The sequence below is a fragment of the Oncorhynchus masou genome, chromosome 12 (genome assembly GCF_036934945.1).
Source record: "Oncorhynchus masou masou isolate Uvic2021 chromosome 12, UVic_Omas_1.1, whole genome shotgun sequence".
NCBI lineage: Eukaryota > Metazoa > Chordata > Actinopteri > Salmoniformes > Salmonidae > Oncorhynchus > Oncorhynchus masou.
Window position 1 is genome coordinate 94250807 of NC_088223.1, and position 17597 is coordinate 94268403.

Consider the following 17597-nt stretch of genomic DNA (forward strand, 5'->3'; position numbering starts at 1 on the left):
TTGCAAACTTTGCATTACATTACAAATACAACATACAACATAGATAATTACAATAATAAACTACTTTAAAAAGCCAGAAACAGACAGTAACCAACACTAACAGACAGTAGCAGGCAGTAACCAACACTAACAGACAGTAACCAACACTAACAGACAGTAGCAGACAGTAACCAACACTAACAGACAGTAGCAGACAGTAACCAACACTAACAGACAGTAACAGACAGTAACCAACACTAACAGACAGTAGCAGGCAGTAACCAACACTAACAGACAGTAGCAGACAGTAACCAACACTAACAGACAGTAGCAGGCAGTAACCAACACTAACAGACAGTAACCAACACTAACAGACAGTAACAGACAGTAACCAACACTAACAGACAGTAACAGACAGTAACAGACAGTAACCAACACTAACAGCCAGAAACAGACAGTAACCAACACTAACAGACAGTAACCAACACTAACAGACAGTAACAGACAGTAACCAACACTAACAGAAAGTAACAGACAGTAACCAACACTAACAGACACTAACAGACAGTAAGATTTTACAATGTTACATGTACAGGGAAGAATGCCAAAAGTCAACCAATAGCAGAGAGTAACAAACAATAGCAGACGGTAACAGACAGTAGCAGACAGTAGCAGACAGTAACCAACACTAACAGACAGAAACAGACAGTAACCAACACTAACAGACAGAAACAGACAGTAACCAACACTAACAGACAGTAACAGGCAGTAACCAACACTAACAGACAGTAGCAGACAGTAGCAGGCATTAACCAACACTAACAGACAGTAGCAGACAGTAACCAACACTAACAGGCAGTAACCAACACTAACAGACAGTAACAGACAGTAACAGACAGTAGCAGACAGTAACTGACAGTAACCAACACTAACAGACAGCAATCAACACTAACTGACAGTAACCAACACTAACTGACAGTAACCAACACTAACAGACAGTAACCAACACTAACAGACAGTAGCAGACAGTAACAGACAGTAACCAACACTAACAGACAGTAGCAGACAGTAACCAACACTAACAGACAGTAGCAGACAGTAACCAACACTAACAGACAGTAACAGACAGTAACCAACACTAACAGACATTAACAGACAGTAGCAGACAGTAACCAACACTAACAAACAGTAGCAGACAGTAACCAACACTAACAGACAGTAGCAGGCATTAACCAACACTAACAGACAGTAGCAGACAGTAACCAACACTAACAGACAGTAGCAGACAGTAACCAACACTAACTGACAGTAACTGACAGTAACCAACACTAACAGACAGTAACAGGCAGTAACAAACACTAACAGACAGTAACCAACACTAACAGACAGTAGCAGGCAGTAACCAACACTAACTGACAGTAACAGACAGTAACCAACACTAACAGACAGTAACAGACAGTAACTGACAGTAACAGACAGTAACCAACACTAACAGAGAGTAGCAGGCAGTAACCAACACTAACAGACAGTAACAACTAACAGACAGTAACAGACAGTAACCAACACTAACAGACAGTAACAGACAGTAACCAACACTAACAGACAGTAACAGACAGTAGCAGGCAGTAACCAACACTAACAGACAGTAGCAGACAGTAACCAACACTAACAGACAGTAGCAGACAGTAACCAACACTAACAGACAGTAACCAACAGTAACCAACACTAACAGACAGTAACAGACAGTAACCAACACTAACAGACAGTAACAGTAACCAACACTAACAGACAGTAGCAACAGTAACCAACACTAACAGACAGTAACCAACACTAACAGACAGTAACCAACACTAACAGACAGTAACAGACAGTAACCAACACTAACAGACAGTAACCAACACTAACAGACAGTAGCTGACAGTAACCAACACTAACAGACAGTAGCAAGCAGTAACCAACACTAACAGACAGTAACCAACACTAACAGACAGTAACAGACAGTAACCAACACTAACAGACAGTAACCAACACTAACAGACAGTAGCAGGCAGTAACCAACACTAACAGACAGTAACCAACACTAACAGACAGTAACAGACAGTAACCAACACTAACAGACAGTAACAGGCAGTAACCAACACTAACAGACAGTAACCAACACTAACAGACAGTAGCAGGCAGTAACCAACACTAACAGACAGTAACCAACACTAACAGACAGTAGACAGGCAGTAACCAACACTAACAGACAGTAACCACTAACAGACAGTAACAGACAGTAACAGACAGTAACCAACACTAACAGACAGTAGCATGCAGTAACCAACACTAACAGACAGTAGCAGACAGTAACCAACACTAACAGACAGTAACCAACACTAACAGACAGGCAGTAACCAACACTAACAGACAGTAGCAGTAACCAACAGTAACCAACACTAACAGACAGTAACAGACAGTACCAACACTAACAGACAGTAACCAAGCATGCTAACCAACACTAACAGACAGTAACCAACACTAACAGTAGCAGGCAGTAACAACACTAACAGACAGTAACCAACACTAACAGACAGACAGTAACCAACACTAACAGACAGTAGCAGGTAACCAACACTAACAGACAGTAACCAACACTAACAGACAGTAGCAGACAGTAACCAACACTAACAGACAGTAACAGACAGTAACCAGACAGTAACTGACAGTAACCAACACTAACAGACAGCAATCAACACTAACTGACAGTAACCAACACTAACTGACAGTAACCAACACTAACAGACAGTAACCAACACTAACAGACAGTAGCAGACAGTAACAGACAGTAACAGACAGTAGCAGACAGTAACCAACACTAACAGACAGTAGCAGACAGTAACCAACACTAACAGACAGTAACAGACAGTAACCAACACTAACAAACAGTAGCAGACAGTAACCAACACTAACAGACAGTAGCAGGCATTAACCAACACTAACAGACAGTAACAGACAGTAACCAACACTAACAGACAGTAGCAGACAGTAACCAACACTAACAGACAGTAACAGACAGTAACCAACACTAACAGACAGTAACCAACACTAACAGACAGTAGCAGGCATTAACCAACACTAACAGACAGTAACAGGCAGTAACAAACACTAACAGACAGTAACCAACACTAACAGACAGTAGCAGGCAGTAACCAACACTAACTGACAGTAACAGACAGTAACCAACACTAACTGACAGTAACAGACAGTAACCAACACTAACAGAGAGTAGCAGGCAGTAACCAACACTAACAGACAGTAACAGACAGTAACCAACACTAACAGACAGTAACCAACACTAACAGACAGTAACCAACACTAACAGACAGTAACAGACAGTAACCAACACTAACAGACAGTAACAGGCAGTAACCAACACTAACAGACAGTAACCAACACTAACAGACAGTAGCAGGCAGTAACCAACACTAACAGACAGTAACCAACACTAACAGACAGTAGCAGGCAGTAACCAACACTAACAGACAGTAACCAACACTAACAGACAGTAGCAGACAGTAACCAACACTAACAGACAGTAGCAGGCAGTAACCAACACTAACAGACAGTAGCAGACAGTAACCAACACTAACAGACAGTAGCAGGCAGTAACCAACACTAACAGACAGTAGCAGACAGTAACCAACACAGTAACAGACAGTAACAGACAGTAACCAACACTAACAGACAGTAACAGACAGTAACCAACACTAACCAACACTAACAGACAACACAGTAACCAACACTAACAGACAGTAACCAACACTAACAGACAGTAGCAGGCAGTAACCAACACTAACAGACAGTAACAGACAGTAACCAACACTAACAGACAGTAACAGACAGTAACCAACACTAACAGACAGTAACCAACACTAACAGACAGTAACAACACTAACAGTAACCAACACTAACAGACAGTAACCAACACTAACAGACAGTAACAGACAACACTAACAGACAGTAACAGGCAGTAACCAACACAACAGACAGTAACAGGCAGTAACCAACACTAACAGACAGTAACCAACACTAACAGACAGTAGCATAGCAGACAGTAACCAACACTAACAGACAGTAGCAGTAACAGACAGTAACCAACACTAACAGACAGTAACAGCAGACAACACTAACAGACAGTAACCAACACTAACAGACAGTAACAGACAGACAGTAGCAGGCAGTAACCAACACTAACAGACAGTAACAGACAGTAACCAACACTAACAGACAGTAGCAGACAGTAACCAACACTAACAGACAGTAGCAGGCAGTAACCAACACTAACAGACAGTAGCAGAACCAACACAGTAACAGGCAGTAACAACACTAACAGACAGTAACCAACACTAACAGACAGTACAGTAACCAACACTAACAGACAGTAACAGACAGTAGCAGACAGTAACAGACAGTAACCAGTACACACTAACAGACAGTAGCAAGTAACCAACACTAACAGACAGTAACCAACACTAACAGACAGTAACCAACACTAACAGACAGTAGCAGGCAGTAACCAACACTAACAGACAGTAACCAACACTAACAGACAGTAACAGACAGTAACCAACACTAACAGACAGTAACCAACACTAACAGACAGTAGCAGACAGTAACCAACACTAACAGACAGTAACAGACAGTAACCAACACTAACAGACAGTAACAGACAGTAACCAACACTAACAGACAGTAACAGGACAGTAACCAACACTAACAGACAGTAACAGGCAGTAACCAACACTAACAGACAGTAGCAGACAGTAACCAACACTAACAGACAGTAACTAACAGACAGTAACAGACAGTAACCAACACTAACAGACAGTAACCAACACTAACTGACACTAACAGACAGTAACCAACACTAACAGACAGTAGTAACCAACACTAACAGACAGTAACAGCAGTAACCAACACTAACAGACAGTAGCAGACAGTAACCAACACTAACAGACAGTAACCAACACTAACAGAACCAACACTAACAGACAGTAACAGACAGTAACCAACACTAACAGACAGTAACAGGCAGTAACCAACACTAACAGACAGTAACAGACAGTAACCAACACTAACAGACAGTAACCAACACTAACAGACAGTAGCAGGCAGTAACCAACACTAACAGACAGACAGTAACAGACAGTAACCAACACTAACAGACAGTAACAGGCAGTAACCAACACTAACAGACAGTAACAGGCAGTAACCAACACTAACAGACAGTAACCAACACTAACAGACAGTAACAGGCAAACAACACTAACAGACAGTAACCAACACTAACAGACAGTAGCAGACAGTAACCAACACTAACAGACAGTAACAGACAGTAACCAACACTAACAGACAGTAACAGACAGTAACCAACACTAACAGACAGTAACCAACACTAACAGACAGTAGCAGACAGTAACCAACACTAACAGACAGTAACAGACAGTAACCAACACTAACAGACAGTAGCAGTAACAGCAGTAAACCAACACTAACAGACAGTAACACTAACAGACAGTAACAGACAGTAACCAACACTAACAGACAGTAGCAGACAGTAACCAACACTAACAGACAGTAACAGACAGTAACCAACACTAACAGACAGTAACCAACACTAACAGACAGTAGCAGACAGTAACCAACACTAACAGACAGTAACAGACAGTAACCAACACTAACAGACAGTAACCAACACTAACAGACACAGTAACCAACACTAACAGACAGTAACAACAGTAACAACACTAACAGACAGTAACCAACACTAACAGACAGTAACAGGCAGACAGTAACCAACACTAACAGACAGACAGTAACCAACACTAACAGACAGTAGCAGCAGTAACCAACACTAACAGACAGTAACCAACACTAACAGACAGTAGCAGGCAGTAACCAACACTAACAGACAGTAACCAACACTAACAGACAGCACAGTAACCAACACTAACAGACAGTAACAGACAGTAACCAACACTAACAGACAGTAGCAGACAGTAACCAACACTAACAGTAACCAACACTAACAGACAGTAACAGACAGTAACCAACACTAACAGACAGTAGACAGTAACAGTAACCAACACAGACAACAGGCAGTAACCAACACTAACAGACAGACAGTAACAGACAGTAACCAACACTAACAGACAGTAACCAACACTAACAGACAGTAACAGACAGTAACCAACACTAACAGACAGTAACCAACACTAACAGACAGTAACAGACAGTAACCAACACTAACAGACAGTAGCAGGCAGTAACCAACACTAACACAGTAACAGACAGTAACCAACACTAACAGACAGTAACAGACAGTAACCAACACTAACAGACAGTAACAGACAGTAACAGGCAGTAACCAACACTAACAGACAGTAACAGACAGTAACAGACAGTAACCAACACTAACAGACAGTAGCAGACAGTAACCAACACTAACAGACAGTAACCAACACTAACAGACAGTAGCAGGCAGTAACCAACACTAACAGACAGTAACAACACTAACAGACAGTAACCAACACTAACAGACACACTAACAGACAGTAACAGACAGTAACCAACACTAACAGACAGTAACCAACACTAACAGACAGTAACAGACAGTAACCAACACTAACAGACAGTAACCAACACTAACAGACAGTAGCAGGCAGTAACCAACACTAACAGACAGTAACCACTAACAGACAGTAGCAGGCAGTAACAACAACAGACAGTAGCAGACAGTAACCAACACTAACAGACAGTAACAGACAGTAACCAACACTAACAGACAGTAAGACAGTAACCAACACTAACAGACAGTAACCAACACTAACAGACAGTAACAGACAGTAACCAACACTAACAGACAGTAACCAACACTAACAGACAGTAGCAGGCAGTAACCAACACTAACAGACAGTAACCAACACTAACAGACACAACACAGTAACAGACAGTAACAGACAGTAACCAACACTAACAGACAGTAACCAACACTAACAGACAGTAGTACAGACAGTAACCAACACTAACAGACAGTAGCAGGCAGTAACCAACACTAACAGACAGTAGCAGGCAGTAACCAACACTAACAGACAGTAACAGACAGTAACCAACACTAACAGACAGTAGCAGTAACCAACACTAACTGACAGTAACCAACACTAACAGACAGTAACAGACAAACAACACTAACAGACAGTAACAGACAGTAACCAACACTAACAGACAGTAGCAGTAACCAACACTAACAGACAGTAACAGAACCAACAGACAGTAACCAACACTAACAGACAGTAACAGACAGTAACCAACACTAACAGACAGTAACCAACACTAACAGACAGTAACCAACAGGCAGTAACCAACACTAACAGACAGTAGCAGACAGTAACCAACACTAACAGACAGTAAGACAGTAACCAACACTAACAGACAGTAGCAGACAGTAACCAACACTAACAGACAGTAACAGACAGTAACAACCAACACTAACAGACAGTACAGACAGTAAGTAGCAGACAGTAACCAACACTAACAGACAGTAAACACTAACAGACAGTAGCAGACAGTAACCAACACTAACAGACAGTAACAGACAGTAACCAACACTAACAGACAGTAGCAGTAACCAACACTAACAGACAGTAAGACAGTAACCAACACTAACAGACAGTAACAGAACAGACAGTAACAGACAGTAACCAACACTAACAGACAGTAACAGACAGTAACCAACACTAACAGACAGTAACCAACACTAACAGACAGTAGCAGGCAGTAACCAACACTAACAGACAGTAACCAACACTAACAGACAGTACAGTAACCAACACTAACAGACAGTAACCAACACTAACAGACAGTAGCAGACAGTAACCAACACTAACAGACAGTAGCAGGCAGTAACCAACACTAACAGACAGTAGCAGACAGTAACCAACACTAACAGACAGTAACAGACAGTAACCAACACTAACAGACAGTAACAGACAGTAACCAACACTAACAGACAGTAACAGACAGTAACCAACACTAACAGACAGTAGCAGACAGTAACCAACACTAACAGACAGTAACAGACAGAGCAATCAGTTGAAGTACTCTATACCAAGTAATCTGAATACCAAGTACTCTATACCAAGTACTCTATACCAAGTACTCTGAATACCAAGTACTCTATACCAAGTACTCTATACCAAGTACTCTGAATACCAAATACTCTATACCAAGTACTCTGAATACCAAGTAGTCTATTCCAAGTACTCTGAATACCAAGTACTCTGAATACCAAGTACTCTGCATACCAAGTACTCTATACCAAGTACTCTGCATACCAAGTATTCTATACCAAGTACTCTATACCAAGTACTCTATACCAAGTACTCTGAATACCAAGTAGTCTATACCAAGTACTCTGAATACCAAGAACTCTGAATACCAAGTAGTCTATACCAAGTACTCTATACCAAGTACTCTGCATACCAAGTATTCTATACCAAGTACTCTGCATACCAAGTACTCTTGAACGTGCCGTCCTTGGCCAGCTCTCCCGCTATCTCTCTCAGAATGACCTTCTTGATCCAAATCAGTCAGGTTTCAAGACTAGTCATTCAACTGAGACTGCTCTTCTCTGTATCACGGAGGCGCTCCGCACTGCTAAAGCTAACTCTCTCTCCTCTGCTCTCATCCTTCTAGACCTATCGGCTGCCTTCGATACTGTGAACCATCAGATCCTCCTCTCCACCCTCTCCGAGTTGGGCCTCTCCGGCGCGGCCCACGCTTGGATTGCTTCCTACCTGACAGGTCGCTCCTACCAGGTGGCGTGGCGAGAATCTGTCTCCTCACCACGCGCTCTCACCACTGGTGTCCCCCAGGGCTCTGTTCTAGGCCCTCTCCTATTCTCGCTATACACCAAGTCACTTGGCTCTGTCATAACCTCACATGGTCTCTCCTATCATTGCTATGCAGACGACACACAATTCATCTTCTCCTTTCCCCCTTCTGATGACCAGGTGGCGAATCGCATCTCTGCATGTCTGGCAGACATATCAGTGTGGATGACGGATCACCACCTCAAGCTGAACCTCGGCAAGACGGAGCTGCTCTTCCTCCCGGGGAAGGACTGCCCGTTCCATACTGCCCGTTCCATGATCTCGCCATCACGGTTGACAACTCCATTGTGTCCTCCTCCCAGAGCGCTAAGAACCTTGGCGTGATCCTGGACAACACCCTGTCGTTCTCAACTAACATCAAGGCGGTGGCCCGTTCCTGTAGGTTCATGCTCTACAACATCCGCAGAGTACGACCCTGCCTCACACAGGAAGCGGCGCAGGTCCTAATCCAGGCACTTGTCATCTCCCGTCTGGATTACTGCAACTCGCTGTTGGCTGGGCTCCCTGCCTGTGCCATTAAACCCCTACAACTCATCCAGAACGCCGCAGCCCGTCTGGTGTTCAACCTTCCCAAGTTCTCTCACATCACCCCGCTCCTCCGCTCTCTCCACTGGCTTCCAGTTGAAGCTTGCATCCGCTACAAGACCATGGTGCTTGCCTACGGAGCTGTGAGGGGAACGGCACCGCAGTACCTCCAGGCTCTGATCAAGCCCTACACCCAAACAAGGGCACTGCGTTCATCCACCTCTGGCCTGCTCGCCTCCCTACCACTGAGGAAGTACAGTTCCCGCTCAGCCCAGTCAAAACTGTTCGCTGCTCTGGCCCCCCAATGGTGGAACAAACTCCCTCACGACGCCAGGACAGCGGAGTCAATCACCACCTTCCGGAGACACCTGAAACCCCACCTCTTTAAGGAATACCTAGGATAGGATAAAGTAATCCTTCTCACCCCCCTTAAATGATTTAGATGCACTATTGTAAAGTGTCTGTTCCACTGGATGTCATAAGGTGAATTCACCAATTTGTAAGTCGCTCTGGATAAGAGCGTCTGCCAAATGACTTAAATGTATTAAATGTCTCTATACCAAGTACTCTGCATACCAAGTACTCTATACCAAGTACTCTGAATACCAAGTACTCTATACCAAGTACTCTGAATACCAAGTACTCTATACCAAGTACTCTGAATACCAAGAACTCTGAATACCAAGTACTCTGAATACCAAGTACTCTGAATACCAAGTACTCTATACCAAGTACTCTGAATACCAAGTACTCTATACCAAGTACGCTATACCAAGTACTCTATACCAAGTACTCTGCATACCAAGTACTCTATACCAAGTACTCTGAATATCCCATTCAATGGGGTCCACAGCCATTATTGTAAAATGTGTTCTCAATAACTGACCTGGTTAAATTAAAAGGTTAAACATAATGGCTAAATGGTTGGTATTTTTTTATTTTTAATAAATCAAACATTAATTGTGCAGTGGTGTTTTTGTTGCACCAGTTGACCACCTAGCGTCTTTAGTTGACTAATTGTACTCTCAGTATGTGGCAGAGCTCAACAGTACATCCCATCTATGGTGGCGGCTGCAGCTTTGGTCTGGCCAACTGTACCCTCAACATGGCTCTCTGGGTAAGAGGAGCCTGTCTTTCTGCTGTACTCTAGACATCCTGTGCTGACTGTTTACTGCAACCAGGGAAGTAAAATCAAGAATACTAATATCTCTCTAATGGACTCTTATCCTCTTCTCTAGATTCATTCCTGATGATCAGTGACATCTCCCCTTTAGGCGCCATTAGTTTCAGTATGCTTTTTAGACCGGTTTCTGACTCTCCCAGCTAATTGTGGCTTCTATTGTCCAGGCCTGAGGCATTGTGCATCTTCACAGGTTACACCCTGGCAGAGGTCACACCCTGCCTCGGGGACCTCCACAAGATGTACCTCATCAAGTATAAGAGCTCAAAGTGAGTTGGGAATTTGTACTTTTTTTTTTTTTTTTACAATCATTCCTCAAATATTGCCATAGTGTCTAACCATAATGCTGTCGTGGCTGGAAAATGTAAACTTATTAGATTGTTTTCAATTGCAAAACATTTTGATGCAGTGCGCACTAATGACTACTACCTTTGGGTGTAATCATTAGTCCACAAGTTCATATTTGACAAATTTGTGTTTCTGTTTTTTTTATATATTTTTTTTAAAGAAACGTTTTATAACAGAATTGGCTTAATAAATACGTCGCTGACGGTCTCTCCCCTCTGCAGGTTTGGCAACGTAAGTCCACCTGAGACGAACACAGTGCTCAGCTTCCTCTGTAAGATGCCTACTGGACAAATAACTTATTTTTATGCATTTTAAATCTTGTAAACGACGCTTCCTAGGTAAGTAGCGATCACATAAACAAAATAACAGTAACTTGTATCTCGACTTCAAACTCTTGAATGAATACGTGTAAATGTAGTAGTGCCAGTTTAAGTTCACGACTTGACTCATGCCTGTACAAGACATGTTAAAACCGGTATGGATTCATTTTGTTCACTGTACCACGTTGTTTTGGTTTGTTGTTCACAGCCATAAAATCATCACCCTCCGGCTGCACAGTGTATGTTTGCGTCATGTGATTTAAAGGAAACTAGTTACCTAGAATTTGTCCTCGTGCTTTACCCTGCTTCTCAATCCTCAGCCTTCACTTGGGCTCTAGTGTTTTGGGGGCCCTGAGATTTCAACTCTCTTTCTCTCCCCTTCAACTCTCCTTCCCTCCCCTTCAACTCTCCTTCTCTCCCCTTCAACTCTCCTTCTCTCCCCTTCAACACTCCTTCCCTCCCCTTCAACTCTCCTTCAACTCTCCTTCCCTCCCCTTCAACTCTCCTTCTTTCCCCTTCAACTCTCCTTCAACTCTCCTTCCCTCCCCTTCAACTCTCCTTCTCTCCCCTTCAACTCTCCTTCTCTCCCTTTCAACTCTCCTTCTCTCTCCTTCAACTCTCCTTCCCTCCCCTTCAACTCTCCTTCTCTCCCCTTCAACACTCCTTCCCTCCCCTTCAACTCTCCTTCAACTCTCCTTCCCTCCCCTTCAACTCTCCTTCTTTCCCCTTCAACTCTCCTTCAACTCTCCTTCCCTCCCCTTCAACTCTCCTTCTCTCCCCTTCAACTCTCCTTCTCTCCCTTTCAACTCTCCTTCTCTCTCCTTCAACTCTCCTTCCCTCCCCTTCAACTCTCCTTCTCTCCCCTTCAACTCTCCTTCAACTCTCCTTCAACTCTCCTTCAACTCTCCTTCCCTCCCCTTCAACTCTCCTTCTCTCCCCTTCAACTCTCCTTCAACTCTCCTTCCCTCCCCTTCAACTCTCCTTCTCTCCCCTTCAACTCTCCTTCTCTCCCCTTCAACTCTCCTTCTCTCTCCTTCAACTCTCCTTCCCTCCACTTCAACTCTCCTTCTCACCCCTTCAACTCTCCTTCTCTCCCCTTCAACTCTCCTTCTCTCTCCTTCAACTCTCCTTCAACTCTCCTTCAACTCTCCTCTTATCTCTCTCTCCTCTGTCTAGATCTCCTCTTTCTAGATCTCCTCTTATCTCTCTCTCCTCTTATCTCTCTCTCCTCTGTCTAGATCTCCAGCCTGCATTGAGACATGTCTTTTGGCCGAGATAAGGGACCGGTATGACCGTGTGTTGTCATGTCTGACCAGGGGTCTGGTGGCCTACCAGGCCAGACTGGGGCCACAGAACTGTACAGAAGGGTCTGGCAGCACCTTACACTGGGCCTGGAGGTCCCTTCCTGGGGTTCACGTCACCAGGAAGCCCCCTGGGACACGGCCAGGCAGCTACAGCAGAAGATGAGACTGACAAACATCACCTGGCTAGTTAACATAGAGGCAGCAGGGGACAGAGGAACAGAGAAGCCCAGCGCTGGTGGATCTCTCTGCCCAATGCCTCTAACTCACCCTGGGGCCGTTGGTGTCACCGGTGCTGCAGCCTAGTTCCTCCAACACCCTGCTCCATCTGACCCAGGGCTACCCCCACAGACAGCATCCCTGCCAGGGCTACAGGCACCAGCACGGACCCCTCCCTGCCCGAAAGGGGGCCATTGTACTGCCAAAGACTCCCTCCATTAGCTCTGACAAATTGAAAACTCTAGTCATTGGCAACTCCATTACCCGTAGTATTAGACTTAAAATGAATCATCCAGCGATCATACACTTTTTACCAAGGGGCAGGGCTACCTACGTTAAGGCTAATCTGAAGATGGTGCGGGCTAAAGCTAAAACTGGCGAGTATAGAGAGTATAGGGATATTGTAATCCACGTCGGCACCAACGATGTTAGGATGAAACAGTCAGAGATCACCAAGCGCAACATAGCTTCAGCGTGTATATCAGCTAGAAAGATGTGTCAGCATCGAGTAATTGTCTCTGGCCCCCTCACAGTTAGGGGGAGTGATGAGCACTACAGCAGAGTCTCACAACTCAAATGCAGGCCTCCTAATTGTCCCTAGAATTTCTAAGCAAACAGCTGGAGGCAGGAATTTCTCCTATAGAGCTCCATTTATATGGAATGGTCTGCCTACCCATGTGAGAGACGATGACTCTGTCTCTACCTTTAATGAAGACTCATCTCTTCAGTGGGTCCTATGATTGAGTGTTGTCTGGCCCAGGAGTGTGAAGGTGAACGGAAAGGCTCTGGAGCAATGAACCACCATTGCTGTCTCTGCCTGGCCAGTTCCCCTCTTTCCACTGGGATTCTCTGCCTCTAACCCTATTACAGGGGCTGAGTCACTGGCTTACTGGTGCACTTCCATGCTGTCCCTAGGAGGGGTACATCACTTGAATGGGTTGAGTCACTGACGCGGTCTTCCTGTCTGGGTTGGCGCCCTCCCCCCTTGGGTTGTGCCGTGGCGGAGATCTTTGTGGGCTATACTCAGCCTTGTCTCAGGATGATAAGTTGGTGGTTGAAGATATCCCTCTAGTGGTGTGGCGGCTGTGATTTGGCAAAGTTGGTGGGGTTATATCCTTCCTGTTTGGCCCTGTCCGGGGGTTTCATCAGATGGGGCCACAGTGTCTCCTGACCCCTCCTGTCTCAGCCTCCAGTATTTATGCTGCAGTAGTTTGTGTGTCGGGGGGCTAGGGTCAGTTTGTTATATCTGGAGTATTTTTCCTGTCTTATCCGGTGTCTTGTGTGAATTTAAGTATGCTCTCTCTAATTCTTTCTTTCTTTCTTTCTTTCTCTCTCTCAGATGACCTGAGCCCTAGGACCATGACCTGGCATGATGACTCCTTGCTGTCCCCAGTCCACCTGGCCGTTCTGACCTGTTGCACCCTCGACAACCACTGTGATTATTATTATCTATTATTTGACCATGCTGGTCATTTATGAACGTTTGAACATCTTGGCCATGTTCTGTTATAATCTCCACCCGGCACAGCCAGAAGAGGACTGGCCACCCCTCATAGCCTGGTTCCTCTCTTGGTTTCCTCCTCGCTTTTGGCATTTCTAGGGAGTTTTTCCTAGCCACCGTGCTTCTACACCTGCATTGCTTGCTCTTTGGGGTTTTAGGCTGGGATTCTGTACAACACTTTGAGATATCAGCTGATGTAAGAAGGGCTTCATAAATACATTTGATTTGATTTGTAGGTGTCATGGACGGGATATGAACCTGGGTCCCCCATGGGACTCTTGTCCGCTACATTGGCCTACAGGTGTAGTGTGTTTCTCTCTCACCACCTGAATAGCAGAATGGTTGTTTTTAGAAGCTGAACAGTTGAACATGTTGTTGTTGTTGTGGATGGAAAAGTGCTGGTCCTGCTCAGCTAGCTACTGTAGTCTACAGATCACTGGAATGTGTCAAGGCTGTATGGTCTAATGATATCTACCGGTACAACCAGCTGGGCTGGGAATGATAACTGCAGTTTTACCTGGGGCCATATCCACATAGCGTCTCAGTAGGAGTGCTGATCTAGGATCAGGTCCCCCTGTATTATTCGTTATGATTTAAAAGTCTAAACTGATCCTAGATTAGGCCTTCTCTAAGAAGCGTTATACCAGGGATGGACAACTCCTGATTGGTGTTGTACTTTCCCCCCCAGCCCTCACTAACACAACTGATTCAACTAATTGTATTCTAAACTGAAGATCACGATTCATTGATTATTGGAGTGAGGTGTGTTAGCAAGGGGCTGGGGGCAAAAAAATGTGTCATCAATCAGGCACCCCGAGAACTGTAGTTGCCCATCCCTGCTTTATGGATACGGGCCCAGGACAGGTGGGTCACATGATCAAGGAAAGTCTCCTACATACAGAACACAAAGACTGAAGACGCTGCATTCACTGCTTTTTTCTGGTTCAATGAAAGTCCGTGAACTCAGTGGACCAGACCCAGCTGCTATTACATGGGTATCTATGGGAGAGACACCCAGTTAAGTAGAGGTGGGGACTCGAGTCACTTGATTGGATAACTTGAGAATTAGACCTGGAGCCTCAAGACTCGGGACTCGACTTTGACTTGAAATGATGAACTTCCTCAGAGGAGCTTCCTCAGAGGAGCTTCCTCAGATGAGCTTCCTTCACCGTGGAGTTTAGTCCACTACCTTCGTGTGTCCAGATGTGGCTGGATGAGAGTGGTGGGGGACAACAGTGGAGGGCATCTTCACTGAGCAGTGAACACACCTTCCTGTGTCCATGAAGCACATGTAAGAGCTCATCCTCACGGAGGTCATCTCCACCAGCTGATACGAGGTATCCTATATTATACCTACTACTACTTGGATAGATAGGTGGAGGTTGGTATCCTATATTAGTTAGAACCTCTACTACTTGGATACATAGGAGATGGAGGTTGATATCCTATATTAGACCTACTACTACTTGAATAGATAGGAGATGGAGGTTGGTATCCTATATTAGTTAGAACCTCTACTACTTGGATATAAAGGAGATGGAGGTTGGTATTCTATATTAGACCTACTACTACTTGGATAGATAGGATATGGAGGTTGGTATCCTATATCAGACCTACTACTACTTGGATAGATAGGAGATGGATGTTGGTATCCTATATTAGACCTACTACTACTTGGATAGATAGGAGATGGATGTTGGTATCCTATATTAGACATACTACTACTTGGATAGAAAGGAGATGGAGGTTGGTATTCTATATAAGTTAGACCTAATACTACTTGGATAGATAGAAAGTTGTTATCCTATATTAGTTAGACCTATTACGACTTGGATAGATAGGAGATGGAGGTTGGTATCCTATATTAGACCTACTACTACTTGGATAGATATGAGATGGAGGTTGGTATTCTATATTAGACCTACTACTACTTGGATAGATAGGAGATGGAGGTTGGTATCCTATATTAGACCTAATCCTACTTGGATAGATAGGTGGAGGTTGGTATCCTATATTAGACCTATTACTACTTGGATAGATAGGAGATGGAGGTTGGTATCCTATATTAGACCTACTACTACTACTGCCCAGCAGCTAGCTAACGTCCACTAGCACTGTAGAAACTATTACACTCAACTGAACGACTCGATTAGTGTAGTGTTAGCTAGCTACATAGTTGTCTTTGCTGTCTTCGTATCCAAGATAATTGTGTAGTTTAGAGTGTGTAGACTTAGAGTGATTATCTTAATTTACCGAGGTTAGCTAGCCAGCTATTTGTCGTCCTTAACTTAGGAGATACTGCTAGCTAGCTAGCCAACAGCTAGCCAACGTCTACCGAATTGAACTTCAACAACCCGGTCAACATTCCGCTTCGCTCCACAGGTAGTATCACATTTTCATTTCACTTCATTACAGTACAACGGTTTGATTTGTTTGATCGTAGCTAGCTAGCTACATAGCCGTCTTTGTATCTAAGACAATTGTGTAGTCTAGAGCAATTTTCTAGGTTAGCTAGCCAGCTATTGTCGTTCTTTTAACGTAACGTTACGTAATCCACACTGCTAGCTAGCCAGCTAGCCACCGAATAGCAGCACTGTAGAAACTATTACACTCGACGGAACGACTTGATTAGTGTAGTGTCAACAACGCAGCCACTGCCAGCTAGCCTACAAAGTCAACAACGCAGCCACTGCCAGCTAGCCTACTCCAGCAGTACTGTATCATTTCAATCATTTTAGTCAATAAGATTCTTGCTACGTAACCTTAACTTTCTGAACATTCGAGACGTGTAGTCCACTTGTCATTCCAATCTCCTTTGCATTAGCGTAGCCTCTTCTGTAGCCTGTCAACTATGTGTCTATCTATCCCTGTTCTCTCCTCTCTGCACAGACCATACAAACGCTCCACACCGCGTGGCCGCGGCCACCCTAATCTGGTGGTCCCAGCGCGCACGACCCACGTGGAGTTCCAGGTCTCCGGTAGCCTCTGGAACTGCCGATCTGCGGCCAACAAGGCAGAGTTCATCTCAGCCTATGCCTCCCTCCAGTCCTCGACTTCTTGGCACTGACGGAAACATGGATCACCACAGATAACACTGCTACTCCTACTGCTCTCTCTTCGTCCGCCCACGTGTTCTCGCACACCCCGAGAGCTTCTGGCCAGCGGGGTGGTGGCACCGGGATCCTCATCTCTCCCAAGTGGTCATTCTCTCTTTCTCCCCTTACCCATCTGTCTATCACCTCCTTTGAATTCCATGCTGTCACAGTTACCAGCCCTTTCAAGCTTAACATC